The sequence below is a fragment of the Mesoplodon mirus genome (assembly GCF_964341445.2).
Source record: "Mesoplodon mirus genome assembly, chromosome: 8".
NCBI lineage: Eukaryota > Metazoa > Chordata > Mammalia > Artiodactyla > Ziphiidae > Mesoplodon > Mesoplodon mirus.
In genome coordinates this window covers 29,239,609-29,256,064 of record NC_138984.1, presented here as the reverse complement: position 1 = coordinate 29,256,064, position 16,456 = coordinate 29,239,609, and the positions used below count along the sequence as shown (strand labels likewise).

The window sequence follows — 16,456 nt, the reverse complement described above, 5'->3', positions numbered from 1 at the left end:
TATGTATCTATATGTGACTGCCTATATTACATGAAGGATTTCTCTTACTGATATCTGATGCCACCCAATCAGCACGCCAGATTGACCAAAAATTTACCTACCTCCTTGTTCATTCCAAGTGTGTCTAGGTATTGAGTGAGCCTGTGAAGGTGACTTCTCGTTAGCGTGGTGATAGAAAAGAAATGTCTTGCTAGAGACATTGTGTGGAACATAGATGTGTGGACACAGATGAGCCTCATGCTCAATTGCTAAATCAAGTGCACTGTCTCCTGACCCAGGCCTTGATCTGAACCAAAGCATAAAAAACCACAAGCTGCAAGAACCTCCATAAACAGAGATAAGATGTTTGGTTATCTTCTTTTGTTTTTTTTTCTCCAATTAAATTATGCACAAAATCAACTTTAATATTCAGTCAGTTTTGACCTAGAGTCTAATCTACTTATTTTCTAAAAATTTTAAAATCAGAACATAATCTCATTGAATTGATGTGTCATCCAGTTCAAGCCCTCCAAAAATTGATGGCTAGATAGATGGATAGGTGGGTGGATAGATTGGAAGCTAGAAGGATGGATGGATGGATGAATGGATGGATGATGGATGGATAATAGATGGATAGATGAAATGGATTAATTCCTTTTCCTGGACTATAGTTACTGGTTCCAACCTCTAAGAGTACAGAATGTACCTCTTCATGTAGATACCCCCTTGTTCAAATCCTGTACTGATTAAAAAGTGAATGTAAATTTTCTCTGATGAGCTTTTTTATCATGTTCATAAGAAGGAGAAGTCTGATATACAGCAGTAAAACAAAAATAAACAAACCTATAATTTGGCGTAGAAGCTCTGGGGAAAATAACAAGGTTTTTCAATCTGCCAGATCATAATTAACAGTGGAAAGAACTAAAGGGAAGTTCAGGAAGGAGCGCTTAAACCGTTTTGTAAATTTAAAAACAAGTAATGATCTCCATTGCTGTTCTCCAGGTTTATTCAAATTTGGACAATTAGGACAATTAAACATAAAACAGAGACAGTTCTAAAGAGGGAGCTGCAACAAAGCAGAATAATTGCTGGTACAGGCTATCAAATTTACATTAAAAAAGATTAAAAAGCTGATTTCCATTTAAAAAACAAGATCAGGCAACATCTAAAATAGATGACACAACCCACTGAGAAAAGCTCTTTTCATCAATAAAGGAGAAGCAAAGGTGATTATACATAAGAAAACTAATCTTCTATATTGCTTTAATCACCTGAAACCACTTTAACTGTTTGTTTGGGAACTGTTATGTGAAGAAAAAAAGAATATTTCATGTAAAAGTGTCTAATTTCCAGGTTTCAATAAAACATAGACAGCATCAAGATCATGCCCACACATTCTCTGTTCATCACCTGCCCTCTTCTTCTCTAGATCCTGTCTTCTCTTGGTTACCAAATCTTTCACCAATTGCAATCCACCCATTCTAGAACTTGAAAATTTGCCATGTAATTGGCTTAACAGATGCTTCCAGAATAGCAGTTCTGTTTATTGTTACAGCATCTCATGAACAAAGTAGATTGTAAAGCCTTTTCCTTCCTGGACTCAGTGCCTACATAGCATTTTGAGCTCTTTTCAAAGCAGAGAAAGAGCATAATTACCTGAATTTTAATATGTGCCATCACCAGATCTTTTGTTAATCACTATAGTGTGTGTGTTTGCAAGAATAGTTATTTATTCATTAGTTCAGTACTTTCATGATTTGAGCTTGAGGAATCAGAAACACTTAAACAGATCTCAAAGTCAGGGGATCAACTGCCATATTATATTGTTATTCTTAAAGCTTCTTGTTAAATCCCCCTAAAAGTTAAGAATTACAACTATCCCAGTCATGAATTTGGGTTGGTTAAGAAAAATGGAAAGAAGTTAAAAATTGGGAGACATTCCCATTTCAGTCCATTTATATAGAAGCAATGAAATGCTGAAGATATCAAGAGCTTTCAGTATATCAAATGACGGGGTTCAGGACGTGCTACCCCAAAATATGGCACCTTGGCATATGGGGTAGTTTAAGCTGAAGGAATTTGAGAACAGCAAGTGCAGGAAGGACTTTCTGACCTTCCCCCAAAGCAGGTAATAAGATGGTCATGTGAGAGGTGCCCTCTCAAATACCCTGAGGAAAGGAGCATCCTTACCTCCAAAGATGGAGGGATGCTGAGAGTAACCTGAACCTCACCAAGTTCCCCCCATTTACCACCCTTAACTCATACCCCTCTGTCCTATCACATTTTACAACTCTCCACTCTTCATCAAACCTGGGGTAAAAACACTCAGGATTAACGGTTTCTTCTGGTCTTCATTCACTTATGAATGTTCCCATGTCACATAAAACTTACATGAAATAAGTGTCTATGCTTTTCTCTTGTTCATCTGTCTTTTGTTATAGGGGTCCCAGCCAAAATCCAGAAAGGTAGAAGGGAAAGATATTTTTCCTCCCCTGCACAACAAAGCACAGATGAAACAACATGAATAAAAACAAAATCCAACCTTAGGGCAAGAAAGCAAGAGATGGATTTGACTTTAAACTGTTTCACAAGTCCTCTCAAAACTTGTACATACACTTCTCTAGCCCCTGTGTCTTCAAACTTTTCCTGTGAAAAGTGACTGTTGTATGTTATTTACGTGGAAAAGTTCCAAATGCATGTATTGGTGAATGTTAATTTATGATATCCTATATCTGATTTATGTAGAAGCAACACTTATAAAAAGCAACACAAAAGGTAGAGGACAAAATACGTTTAAAGACAGGCCATCAACCCTTAAACATACATAGAATGAGACAACACCATAATAAGAACTCAAATAATGATAGAATTCCAAAACTTTAAACCTCTCCTGATATTTGTGGTTATACTAATATATCTCTTTCCATGCGAATAATCCTAAAACACTTGCCAGGGATGAGAGCTGCCTGGGATTGAATCCAAGAGAGAGAGTAAGCTGAAACTAGATTATACCATCAGTTTTGCCACTAATGTTCTCTAGGACTTGGGGTCAGTGGCTTAACCTCAGAACATCTTAGTTTACCCATCGGCAAAAGAACCTCAATGGCTTTCCTGCCAAACTCTACAAGAAAATGAAAAGATAAACTAGAAACTGCAAATCACTCTGAATCCCTCAGATAAAGGTCCTATAAATATTTATTACTGCTATTATTCTTACAGTAAAACATGATTCAGCCCTAGATACAACTGTTTCAACGACACATGCCATGCAACCAGGGAGAGAAGACAAAAGCTTGCTTTCACTAAGTAGTCATATGAACCGGAATCTAGTCAGCATTCACCTGTGTAATATTTTCAAATGTCCACAATATGTTTATATATTAAATATATAAAAGACACAGCCTGTACTTTAAGAGGTATGCAAGGTAAAAGGGAATACAGGGCAAAACATAAAGAATAGTAAGACATAAAAACAAACAACAAGTGCTGTTAAAAAAAAAAGAACAAACAATGTAGATGAATCTCACATGTATTTAACAAGTGAAAGTGAACAGATCTATACTGGATGGTTCCATTTATATGAAGTTCAAGACTGGGCACAACTAATGTATTATTAGAAGTCAAAGAGTGGTTGCCTCTTACTACTGGTGGATGATAACAGATTGAGAAGGTACACAGGGTGCAGGAAATGTTCTAGATCTCGATCCAGGTGGTAGTTTCCTGGGGAAAAACATACGTAAAAATTCATCATACTACACACTTAGGATGTGTGCCCTTTATGTACATTATATCTCAATTTTTTTAAATTTTTAAATAAAGCAAAGCTGTAGGTGCCTTAAGTTTGGGCATAGTTCTGTGGAATTATAATGATGGATGTCAGGGGGATGCAGGAATGGCTGGAGTAGCAGAGAAGGGTAGGGTCCCTCAGACAAGGTTTTAGGAGTGTGGTTTCCACGTGATGAGGGACTTGATTTGGCAAAGAGGAAGGGAGAGAGCACCTCCCACAAAGGAATAGCAAGAGGTGCCCAGATGGTCCAAGACTATGTTTCCAAGTCATCAAAAACACCATGGACCTATGACTACAATGGAAGGCTCAAGAATGAAAGCTCTGGCAAAATGCTCTCAGCCGAACAAATAGAGAACAGTTCTATGACTCAAGAATTTTGGTGACATAAGCTATCCCAAGACAATAAATCCAAGATTTAGGGTGAGAATATTTAAGATCATCTCAGAACTGGAGAAAGTTGGAACTCAAACAACTGTTTGTGTCTACAGACGTGTCAGATGCAGTCATCAAAATGGCATCTATTTATTGCGAGAGCATTCTGAGAAGCAGCCATGGGCAAATCAACTGCATACACATAAGAGGATGAGCACCTTTCTCTATCCACCTCTCACATTTACCATGTCTTCAAATAATAAGATTGGGAGAAGGGCTGAGCTCCCTGAAGCAGAGCCTGAGACCGGAATTCAGGGATATGTGATTTACCAAGGATGTCCTTGAAAAAAAAGAGCTGTCAGGAGGTGAGGGAAGCAGGCTGGGGAAGAGGAGCGATGAAGAGTGGAGGAGGGGAGGCCCCTGCAGAGGTGTACCCCTTTAAGCAAGGAGTTTTGACTTTTGTACCCATCCTGTCAATCCTTTACTACAGGCTGGGTGGAGAAGACATTAACCTCCCACAAAGAGGTTCCTGATAGCCAAGGGCAATTCTTTGGAAAAAGGGATGCTGTGCCAACCTGGTAGAGGTATCTAGGCTGGACATTGTCCACTACGGTAGCTACTTGAGCACTATGTCCATCATCTTTTTTTTTTTTAATTTACTTATTTTATTTATTTATTTCTGGCTACATTGGGTCTTCACTGTTGCACGCAGGCTTTCTCTAGTTGCGGCGAGCAGGGGCTACTCTTCGTTGGGGTGAGCGGGCTTCTCATTGTGGTGGCTTCTCTTGCTGTGGAGCACGGGCTCTAGAGTGCAGGCTCAGTAGTTGTGGCACGTGGGCTTAGTTGCTCCGTGGCATGTGGGATCTTCCTGGACCAGAGCTCAAACCCGTGTCCCCTGCATTGGCAGGCGGATTCTCAACCACTGCTCCACCAGGGAGGCCCAGTCCATCATCTTTAAATTAGCAGTTCATGTCGGCAATCAGAGCAGCCCATCACTTTCACACCGTCCTCATGATTTGCACAGCCATTGTCTAAAAAAAACCATCGGGTTTTCCTACAGAAGCAATCGCATCTCAATACCAAAGACGTAGATTAGTTTCAGTGATACTTCAGATCTCTTGTGTTAGGAGCCGTCATAAAACAAGGTGATTATAATTAATGCTAGGCAGTGGCAATAGGCTCCAGTTTGCCTTCAGAAAAGAATTTCCTTCAGATCTCAGGAAATTTGGGAGTAAGAGAGAAACAATAAAATTCGGGAGGGGGACAGAAAGTGTCTTCTCTCAAGCCATAAATCATAGAAATTGAATTAGATCATCTCAAATTGAGGGACAAAAAGCCAGTTATAGATCCATTTCACGACACTGGCTGACATGGATTCCATTTGTGACTCGCTGAGCAGCATTACTTATTCTGAGTGCTCCTCTGACAACATTAGCGCTTAACATGAAGACGTGTAATGTTACGGGGGGACAGAGGAAAAAGCAAAGTCTGACGGTTGGCCTAGAAAGCAAACTCTGAGTGTCAAGCATCTCTAACGCCCTCTCTCAGGGTCTCTGTTAGATTCTGCTTTTTGCATAGCTCAAAATTTATAAAAACCTATTCTCTTTCCAGATACTATTAACACAATCAAACCATTTTAATCTCAGCCTTAGGGCAATAGATCACTAGAAGGCTAACCATGTGGTAACCAGATGAGTCAGGGATCCGGCCCTAGGTGGGGGTCAGGGGGAGCGGAACTGCAGAGAGGGGCTAGGACCTGAGAGCTATGGCCTCCAGGTGAGGACTGCACCCCCTTGGAAAGCAAGCAGAATGAATAAATACCCCAAACTACTCAGTTCTCCTACCTTCTGATCACCTCGCCACCCTTGTCTGAATCCATCCAGAAGCCAGGGAATCAGGGTCTCTCCCCCATGCAGTCCACACCGGCACAGAGCAGGCTGGGGAAGGGTGGCGAGTGGACCTGGGCAGCAAACAGGTAATATCCAGCACGGTATCCCACCATCCTAAACATGCAACTGATACCTTTTATAAACAGTTTAGCAGTCACAGTTCAAAAAAAAGGAGTTAGCTCCTAGGGCTTCCCTGGTGGCACAGTGGTTGAGAGTACGCCTGCCCATGCACGGGACACGGGTTCGTGCCCCGGTCCGGGAGGATCCCACATGCCGCAGAGCGGCTGGGCCCCTGAGCCATGGCAGCTGAGCCTGCGCGTCCGGAGCCTGTGCTCCGCAACGGGAGAGGCCACAACAGTGAGAGGCCCGCGTACCGCAAAAAAACAAAAAACAAACAAACAAAAAAAGGAGTTAACTCCTTCAACTTATTCCTTGTGGGAAGCGCTTCCTGTATCATTGATAACAACTGCTAGTTATTTTAGTTTATTTCATCCTCATAATAACTCCGTGTGGTGGGTAAAATTGCTTTGTTTTGTAAATTATCAACTTGAGGCTTAGAGGGACTAAGGAACTGGCTTCACATTACACAGCAATGAAGGGAAGGAGCAGTGATGAGACCCAAGAACGCTCTGATGTCGTAGCCCACAGACGCTCCTCGGTCCTTCTTCCCTATGACAAAGATGCTGCCATTGTTCAGAACACTCTAGAAGCCCTCCTCTGCATTGCTTTTAAAGTGCTCGTAGAAGCCTTCCCCCCTCCCCCAAATCAGTCACATTACTTTATAGTCACACACTTTTAAGAACAGCCAAAGAAGATGGTGATGATTCATCCTCATCACGTTCACCAGATGTAAGGCCAGATGATACTTGAGTATTTCTAAAAGTCAAATTAGATTCACCCTCTAAGGACTGAGAATATTAAAAGTAAGCTCTGAATGACAACTCCCAAAGAGAAGCCTCAAAAGCAACATCTGTAATGCCGGACATCTCAATTGAGAAAGTGGTGCCTTTAAAACTGACAGCAGCTGTCCCATGAGATAATCCCAGGTCTCCTAGAGAGGCCCACTGCTTATCTACAGGAGCTGGAAAATTGGAAACAACCTAAATCTTTAAAAGCAAACGTGTTTGTGTACTACCTGCCTCGAACCCACCCAACCCTTCATCAGATGGAAACCAACATAGAGACAAGAGCCGGCTGCCTTGCCCACCTGCTCTACACAGCTCTGTGCACGGAGCCTGGCACATGATAGACCCTCAGATATCTGTTGAATGAATGAATGAATGGAATTCCTCTTCCCTCCTAGAGCATAACCTTTGTGTAAATATCCCATACCCTTTTGTGTCATTCTGCATGAGGAAGAACTGACAATAACGATGCATACAAAGTGTTTTGTTCCCTCACTTCTGACGCCGGCCAAATCACCTGCAGAATTACCTACGGGAAGGTGAGAAAATAAATGCAGCAACCCCCTACTCCTGCATCCTCTACACCACACTCCCACACCAGCTTCCCTCTCTCCCTCACGCACTCAAGTGTCAAAACAATCACCAGTTCTGTTTGGCAGACATCAAGCATCCTTTTCTTACAGGCCATCCAAAAAATAATGAGTATTATTACATCTCCTCCACGGCCATGTAATCGTCTAATACTAAAAGTGCTAAGAGAGATGGCGTTTTGGTGGTTCACATCTACAATTTAGACCATCAACCATGAATGCCTCAGGCTGATCGCATGCTGGGAGAAGCAATAATAATACGTCTGGCCAGATTTCCCTGCCAACTGGAAGGCCCAGGTTGGGGAGCAGATGTGCTGTGGAGGTGATACATTTGGTTTTCAGTGGGGAGGGCCTGTGGGTCTCATCTGTCTTCGGCACCCCTACTGGTCAGCTCAGAGCTCAGCACTAATGCCAGCTGCTTAAGGCCCTGCTCTTGTGTGACTCCTCCAGCCACATGGAAAGAAGCGTGCCCTAAGAAGGAGACAGCCCTGCAGCGTTCTGTGCCCCAGTGGCATGGACAGGCTTTGTTCACAGGCTCCTCTTTTTGATGTAGCGTCAACCCCACCTTTCCCCACAGCCAGTTTGGTGGCATTCTCTTAGGTGATTGCAGTGTTGCCTTGTTACGCTAGGGAAGTCTAGCTCCTGCTTATACAACCAGCCTGTGTCGGCTGGAAGCCACAAATGACCAGCTGCAGAATCAATAGGCCTCTGTCGCTGCCACACGAGGGAGACCCCGAGCTTATCAGCAGCATCATGATAAGTACCTATTTGCCTGACATCTCCTCAATCAATAACTTTGTTATTGTTTGCATTATCTGACTATAAGTTTGGTCAATATACCCAGCTAATGGGTAATATGAGCCAGGATTGCATTTCCATTTTTTTTTTTCAAGTTTAACTCTCTCTGCGCCAGCTGGAAAGAGTCAACACGTGAGCCTCGCCAGCTCTACGTCTGCCTTTGTTGAGTTTCATTCCACCCTCCAAGACATGGGCTGTCTTGAGACAAGGAAATTAATGTTGCCCAGGTCTAAACCAAATTGAATAAACCCTGCCTCTCTTTGCTATTATTTTTATTAGGTTTTCACAAGGATGGGCAGATGGTTTTGTGTGTGTGTGTGTGTGTGTGCGCACGCGTTTCCTTCACTTACTGCACCGGAGAGAAGAAAATCAACTAGCTACTGTATGGATCAAGATGTACAATGCAAATGGTATTAGCTGGTTGAAAAATGGGTATGGGTCTAAACAGGTTTTGAACCCATCTACATGATTAGCTGAAGATAGATGTGGTAACACCATAAAATAAATAAAGGAAATAGAATAAAAATAAATATTCTGGAATTGTGTCACAAATCAGCTCTGTGCACCACATCAGAAAGGCCCCAGCCATTGTGTGCTGAGAATGACTAACAGATGGCCCGGCACACGGAGGTGGCTCCAGCTGGCCCCTCACCCATCTCAGGATTTCACACGGCTCTCAGAGGAGATTAGGCCCAAGAGGTTAGACTAATCATAAAGAACGAAATAAAACTTGTAGTAACAACAGTGTGCAATGCACAGAATGCTTTGATTTTCTTGTCACATTAAAAATATTTACTGGTTTCTCCAGTCCAGATTTAGTGGCAACCCCAAGTACAGAGGGAATAAACAAATTACTCACTTACCAGAGTGAGACTGGTAGTATTCATCACCTACTTCATCATTCTGTCTTTGGGTGCTCTTTCTTTTCTTTTTTTTTTTTTGATTGGTTATAATAAGTTATTCATATATACCTGCATTGGTAATGGGGTATAAATATATAGATCACAGGAAGGTTTCTTTTTTAATAAATGAACTTTAAGAGTGTGCTACAGGATTCTGAAATGGCAAACTGTCGCGTTCTGGTTCATGGACTCATGGAAGCCCAGGGCCAGCCTTCGAGCGCGTGCAGCCGGGCCCCTGAGTTTACAGCTGAGGGACGGTCCGAGTCAAGCAGCTCGTCACCTCAGCCTCAGACCCAGCTCCCTGCCCTCAGCAGGTCTCCCACACACCTTTCCACTCAGCTGTCCTCATTTTCCCGCTTCCGATCCCTCAGCTGTGCATGTCTTCGCCATTCACTGGAGAGGGCACGGGGGCAAGGCGGAGCCGCTTGGAGTGAGGCAGACACTTGACCTCTATCCCAAACCTTGAGGGTCGTTCAGGCTGTCTTTGTAATTTTCAAGGGAGAGGAAAACAGGAAGAAAACAAGAACGTGCCAGAGAGGATGGGGTCAGATAACAATTAAGTAGGGAAGGGGAGTGGTCTTCATCTATGTACTCAGACACAGGAGACGCGAATAAACGCCTCCCCCCAAAGCTCTCCTTCCCTCCTCCTCTGACTCTGAACTTAACCTAAAGTCCTAACAAGAACTGATCAGCTGACAAATAGATCCAAAGGGGCTAACAGGGTTGATGTGGATGTATCATGGGCAATAACGAGTCATGGAAAATTATGAATGAAAAACAAGCGTAATCAATATGTGACAATAGATGTGAGGGGGGACGGTAACGATTCCAAGGCACTGACTCCTTTGTTTCACATCAGGACTGATGGAGCTTCAGACACCCTAACCCCCAAACCGGCACCTTGGTGCACTGAGTATTTTCAGCTGACGGAGTCTGAGGAAACAGTAGGTGCAGGAAGGACTCTCTGGCCTCCTTCCCTTGCCTGTCTCTGCTGAAGCAGGTCACAGCCTCATGTGAGAGGTGTCCCCCCTGTACCTGGAGGGAGGAAAGGAGCATCCTTGTCTCCCAAGGTGGAAAGAATCCCACCCACAGGCCTGGCTAAGTCCCCCAATTACTACGTTCAGCTCCTACTCTTTGCCCCACCATATCCCTCCACAGCTCTCCACTCCTCATCCAACCTGGCATAAAAACACTCAGTTTGAACCATTTCTTCAGGTCCTCATTTCCTTACACAGGCTCCCATGCCACATAAAACTCATATTAAATAAATGTGTGTGGTTTTCTCCTGTCCACCTGTCTTTGCATCAGTTTAATTTTCGGACCCAGCCAGGGACACTACAAGGGTTGAGGAAAACTTTCTTCCTCCCCACGTGACATGTATCACCAGAGCCCGTGTGCTCTAGACCGGGATGTACCACGGTGACCTACACTGATCTGCTGGACTGAATGAGTTACGTCTTCAGCCTTCTTGTCTTCTGGTTAAAACCAAATGCTGTGATTTCACGTTTATGTCCTGCTCTTTTTCTTTTAGTCATGCGATCCTGTCTTTAAATTTGGCGAGATGTGGAGAGAGGAGGCCATCGAGAGATGCTGCATGAACAGTGATCACGTAGCCCGTGAACCTCAGAGAGACTTCAGTGAGAAAGCAGGGACCCGCTGGGTGTGCGGGCCTTCCTGAGGGAGCCCTGCCGAGTTGGGGACGTACTCGATACCCCAGCCCTACTAACGATATGCTCATTGTCCCTTCTGTGTAGACAGACTTTCCTTTGTGGCAGACTCCATGGTCTAGGATCCCAAACTCTGACCAGGTTTCCTCATTCATGAACTGGTAGGTTTTAGTTAATGATTTACACTTTCAAACACTGAGTCTCCATACAGGATTGACTCGAGGTTTCCCAAGTGCCTGCTGGTGAATAACAGGATTCTGTAGAAATAAGTTCTTTTTAAAAAGTCTGTCCTTGGCACTGTAATCTGAAACACAGCAATTCAGCCTTCTGGCCATCTTCATGTGTCTCTTGCCCACAGAATTAAGTTGGAAGATCAGAGCCGTCATCTGTCTCCACATGTGATTTCTTGCTTGTCAGCTGGACAGGGGAGTGCCTCACTCGAGTATATTGACGTTAGTCCTACTAACACATTTCCAAGTTCTCTAGCTGCCACGTTACTTGAACCGGGTCAACTCTGGGAGGGAGAGGTTTGCTTTTTCCTTCCTGTAACCTCAGGACTGATTTAATTAAGCATCTCCTCCAGCCCCGATTTACAGTCTGAAAAGTGTTCTCACAGCAGCCTTTCGATGTGCTATGGTTTTCAATGAGCTGAAACGCACTGTTAAGTGGAAACACCATTCTGAGTATCTGCTGCCACCCTGAGAGCAGTTCCAACAAGCACATTAGTCTCCGAATGTTTAAGGGCAAAGGGTTGAATAAATGAGTGGTGGTTTCCTTAGTAACTTAGCACAGTTCTAGAAGTCAGAGGAGAGGATGACTAAATTCCCCATGGGCTCCTGGGGAGGGCAAAGCTTCACCCCAGCCTCCTGCTGCGAGGAAATAACCGTTTAAACCTTATTTTATAAATCACAAATTCTTTTTTTTTTCCAAGATTAAAACCAAAAACAAGGAAACCCTAACACATAAGGGTAGAGGGATAAAGGAGAAAGGACGTCACAGCGTAACTGTCCTCAGTCTGTCCCTAGGGACTTTTTGTTCTACCATCAGGCCCCAGATGTCCTCCCCATTTGACAGTCCTGACCCCCCAATCTGCCACCTAGGAATGAACGAAGCCAAATTTCCCTTAGGAAATGCCCTTTCCTAGTCTCTCAAAGGCTTCCACCTCAAAATGAAATCTGACAAAAGAAACAAATTGGATTAAGTTGCAGCGCTAAGGGCTTCAGATTGCTCAGATAAAAGACTCAGCAGAGCTGTTAGGACTAAGCAAAATCATCTTCTGCAACCTGGGGGGAAAATACATTTTCCTTTCCTTCAGCTGTTCTTGCTGGCCGAGGTACAGTTTTCAATATCATCAGAAGATAATGAATAGGCAGTGGGAGAATGGAAGGACCAAGGGAAGGACATCAACCCGAGTTCCCACAGAAGCCAGGCCAGTAATATGTGTGAATGAAACTGGATCAGTGAGAAATTTTGCATGATCGCTCCAGATTTTTAAATGTTAGCAATCCATTCAATTAAAAACAAAAACTCCACCGTGGTTCCTTCAGTGTTTATTGAGCATTCTCTATCTTATGCATCCATGCTGTTATTACGTTCTGTTCGCCAATGGGGAAAAGCAAGTCTCTAAGTGGCAGAACCAATACCTGCCCACAGCTTGGGCAACATTTTACCCATTAAACTGCCTGGGAGTTTTATAGATAGAGAGACAGAGTGCCCTCCCACCCCGGGGTTAACTAATGTGACCAGGATCATAAAAGAGTCGGGTGAATTTTTTAACAATAAATCATTAAACTACAGAAACTGAGAGGAGAATGTGAATGAGACATGCTGGAAAAGAAAAGAGAAAAAATGAAACATAAGATAGGTGTCATCGCTGGATGACAACAGCCTCATCCTAATGGCTGAGATAAAGATCTTTTATTGAAAAAACTGCAAATTTTTAAACGTAAATAACGCTGCTTCTATTATTAGTCCTTGTGTTTGAAACCGAAAGGTGGAAGAAGCTCATGATGTATCTGCGAGCTTCAGATTTAGTCTTCATTCTGGGATTTACGTAGGCAATGCTGCCCTCTCCTGGCCAACGTCTTAATAACATGATTCTGTGTTTAAATCGGAACATTTTTTGTTCCTATTTCCCCAAAGTACTTTGAAGTATTTTGCATCCATTTAGCATCACATATAGGCATATGATATATTATTTACACAGCACAATATCCTCTCAATTTTTTTTGAGTTTTATAATTTTATTTATTTTTTATACAGCAGGTTCTTATTAGTTATCCATTTTATACATATTAGTGTATCTATGTCAATCCCAGTCTCCCAATTCATCCCACCACCACCCCACCACCACCACTTTCCCCCCTTGGTGTCCATACGTTTGTTCTCTACATCTGTGTCTCTATTTCTGCCCTGCAAACCGGTTCATCTGTACCATTTTTCTAGGTTCCACATACTCTCAAAGTTTTATAGATAACTTGGGATTGGGTTTGTATCATTTTTACATGTGTTTTATAGAGAACTGGAAGAAATAAATGGAAAATAAATCACGTTGCTACTGGGCTCCTGAACTTTCAGAACTCAGTTCCTCAGGGAAGAAATGTTTTTCTCATGACAGAAAACTTAGACGAGCTCCAGAGCAGAAAATATTTGAGTGTCTCTAATCTGAACACTCTCTGACAGAAATGACTATGCCAGTCCTTTCTAAGGAAAAGGGGTTATTATATTTGAAGGAAACAACAGATCAGTTCATAGATATATTTTTAGGTAAAAACAACGGTTGGTGGTGGTGAATAGAAAATCACCTTCTGGTTTCCTGCAGGGACAGGTCATTTATACTTGGAGAAATAGCAGACCACGGAGAGATTGCCAGATAAGAGTTACCATACCAAGAGTAGACACTGCAAGGCAATTTTCTCAGACCTGAGTGGCAGCTCTCAGAACCACTAACAGAAGCCTGTTGCCTCCCAGCCTGTGCCACGAGCACCTGTCCCGTGAGAGCCACACCTACATGGAAGTCATGATGTGGATGGCGGGTAGACCATCTAGTGACCCTAAAGAGAGAAAATGCCTTTTACAGAAATAAGGTTGGGGAGCGTTGTGCAAAGAGGAAGAAATAGAGCCACCATCAAGGTCCCTCTTGAAGAATATATGCAAGTGAGAGGAGAATGTTCACGCACCAAATCCAATTGTTACTCTTGGTGGAACTCTAAATCTGAAAATACATGGAAGCCAAAGCTCAAAAATGCCAAGAGTAGACTGAGACCTGCAAGGCACACTTCATTTGCTAACATACTAGCGCGGCTTGTTTGTTTGATCAGAATATTTTCCATAATAATCCAACGTTTGCTTTCTCAGTAACATCAGAAGACCTGGCACCACTGGTGCTCTCTTTCCACTGGAGCTGAGGAGTGGAAGCCCCCTTGGATGGAGCATGCCCACTGTTGTTTGCCAAAGTCCCCACCGCTCCCTGACACACACCCAGCCCTTTCCCTTGATTTACGGTTCTTGTCTGTGACTTGTAGGCCTTTACGTTACTTACCTTTCTGCTGTAGCTCAGAGAATTATGATGCACACATTTATTCGTTAGCAGCCACAGAGCTCAGCAAATTTAAATAGCACTCCAACTTGAGGGAGGGGAGGGCAAAGTTTGCAAGCACTAATTCTGATTTATCTCTTTTCATTTCACCTACACTTTTCCTCCATTGTCTCCCTTCATGATTACAACTTCCCTAAGGGTTTTAGGCATTACTTGAGTTAAAAGTTATCTCTAAAGCACCTCAAGTTTTGGTAAAGAAAGTTTTAGTATAAATCTATATTTAAAATAACTAAATCAGACTAATGGAAAGCACATTGAATTAGGAAGCAGAAAACCTGGGATCTTATTTAAACAGTTTCCCCTGATAAACTCTGGAGCATGAAGTAATCCACTTAAACCCTCTTTACCTTTTAATACTCCATAAATAAGAGATAATAATACTTGTTCCTTCTACCTCAATGGGATTTTGTAACAATAACCATAAATCAGAAGACAGCTGAGTCTACAGAAGAAAATCCTATAAGGACCAAGACAGCATTACCATGATGCAGCAATAGACGTAAACTAAATACTAGAGTGGTATTCAAAGACAAAACGAAGCTGTTTTGAAAAAAGAAGCTGGTGCTCTATAAACATATCTTTGGAGAATATACATCAAAATGTTAACAGCAGTTATACCTAGGTAATAGGATTTGGGATATTTCCCCCTTTGGCTTAACTCCAATTTTTTACTTTCCCTATGAGGAACATATGTAAGCTGTGTAATAAAAAAATATAACAAACAATAATGAAAAAGTCCTATGAGAGCCACACCTACATGGAAGTCATGATGTGGATGGCGGGTAGACCTTCTAGTGACCCTAAAGAAAGAAAATGCCTTTTACAGAAATAAGGTTGGGGAGCGTTGTGCAAAGAGGAAGAAATAGAGCCACCATCAAGGTCCCTCTTGAAGAATATATGCAAGTGAGAGGAGAATGTTCACGCACCAAATCCAGTTTTCTCTTGGTATCTGGTACCTAAGCTACATGAGAGCCAGTACCACACACTTGGCCAGTGTTCTACCAGACTTCTCCTGCATGTTCAGTCCTCTCTCTGCTGTACCAAAAAATGTAAAGATTGGGAGAAAGAAAATAAAACTCTTTACATTTTTAATTTTAATGGACTTGAATAATCACTGATTTCAATGGCAACCATATATAAAATTTCCTTTTATAGTAAGTATATGTCTTATGTTAGAAATCTGAAAACTAGAAATCTCCTGAGAAATATTTTTTACTATATTGCTAGCTAGCAAGCAAAATGGACTAGTTAAGGTGAAGCTGTTGATTAGCTATTCTGTGCCTTCCCCTTCCTAATATTTATCTCATCAGAATCAATTAGGCAGACTGATCCAAGCACTACAGGAACTTTAACTTTCTGATTCCCTCTTTCATTACACACAAGGCATGTGTAAATTTCTGTGCCTGTGTTTCCATGTCAGAACATGGAGTTTCTAATTCTTAACATCCTCTAGTAATTTTGCACTTTGTAGAGAAACTATCACTGTATTCCCAGTTCAAATACTGCTGTAAACCCATGGTTTTTAACTGAGGGAAATACTGCTCCTCAGGGGACATCTGTCCATGTCTGGACACATTTTTAGTTGCCGCACTGGAGGAGTGATGTTACCAGTGTCTAGTGGATAGAGACCAGGGATGCTACTCCATGTCCTGTAATGCACAGAACAGTCTCCACAATGAAGAATTAGTAATAATGGGTTGAGAAGTCTTGCTTAAATGAAAAATGCCCTAAGTTCAGATATAGTAAGTATCATAAAGGTATTTCTGGAATCACAGGGATGAAGGTTAACAACCTTGTACCTAATAATCAAAATGGGGGGAGGAGGGGCACCATCTAGCAGATTTAAATTATCTGATAATTTGGTATTTTACAAAATATTTACTAGTCCTTTTCATAATAGCTATTGTTTACTGTCGAATGAGATTTCTTCTTAATATCCCATGTATTTGACCTCTGTAGAAGGTGACAT

General features: G+C 42.3%; 1 protein-coding gene across 4 annotated transcripts in view; it reads right to left on the bottom strand.

The window, feature by feature from the left end:
• Positions 1-16,456, bottom strand: part of KLF7 (KLF transcription factor 7) — a 456,278-nt gene that overhangs the window by 389,614 nt on the left and 50,208 nt on the right. The window lies entirely within an intron of this gene.